Genomic DNA, 1,214 nt, shown 5'->3' on the forward strand with positions numbered 1-1,214 from the left:
AAGCTTCTGCAAAGCCAGATAAACCATCAAGAGAGCAGGGAGACAGCCTACAGACTGGAAAAAAGTATTTGCCAACTCCAGGTCTGACAAAGGCTTAACATCTTGGATCTACAAGGAACTCAAACATGCTGAAAAGAAAAAAACAAACAAGCCCATTATAAAATGGGCAAAACATATGAACAGATACTTCACAAAGGAAGACATCCAAGCAGCCAACAGACACCTGAAGAAATGTTCAACCTCACTCATCATCAGGGAGATGCAAATCAAAACCACACTGAAGCCGGGCTCGGTGGCTCAGCCTCTAATCCCGTGCCTTTGGGAGACTGAGGTGAGTGGATTGCCTGAGCCCGTGGGTTCGAGACCTGCCTGGGCAGCGAGACTTCATCTCTACAATAAATCAAAAAATCAGCCGGGCGTGGTAGTGCATGTCTGTAATTCCAGCTACTTGAAAGGCTGAGGCGAAAGGATCGCCAGAACCCAGCAGGTCGAGGCTGCGGTGACCAGGAGTGGCCACTGCACTCCAGTCTGGGCGACCGAGTCAGACTCCAATTCAAAAAAAAAAAAAAACCACACTGAGATATCACCTAACTTCAGTCAGAATGGCAATTATCAACAACTCAAAAAATAACAGCCGCTGGAGAGGGTGTGGCGAAAAGGGAACGTTGTTACACTGTTGGTGGGAGTGTAAACTAGTGCAACCTCTGTGGAAAGCAGTGTGGCGATTCCTAAAAGCTCTAAATATCAACCTCGCATATGACCCCGCAGTCCCCCTACTGGGAATATACCCTGAAGAACTCAAATCACTGTATAAAAACGATACCTGCACATGTATGTTTATCACAGCATTGTTAACAATAGCAAGAACCTGGAAGCAACCATACTGTCCATCAAAAGAGGACTGAATTAAAAAAGTTGGTACATATACACGATGGAATACTACGCAGCCATAAAAAAGAACAAAATCATGATTTTCGCGGCAACCTGGAGGGTACTAGAGTCTATAATACTGAGTGACCTCTTACAGAAACAAAGATCTGAGTATATCACATGTTCTCACTCATATAGTGGACCTTGAACATCCAATGTAATACTATAAAAAATGACTTACAGTAGTGGGAAACTATGGGGGGGAGGTAGATGGGATTAACGGAAGTAAATATCTGTCTGGGGATGGGGAAACACCTCTTATCAACAAGGGTGCCTGAATGAAA

This window comes from Carlito syrichta, unplaced genomic scaffold (genome assembly GCF_000164805.1).
Source record: "Carlito syrichta isolate Samal-C Ts95f unplaced genomic scaffold, Tarsius_syrichta-2.0.1 Scaffold303195, whole genome shotgun sequence".
In the NCBI taxonomy this organism is placed as follows: domain Eukaryota; kingdom Metazoa; phylum Chordata; class Mammalia; order Primates; family Tarsiidae; genus Carlito; species Carlito syrichta.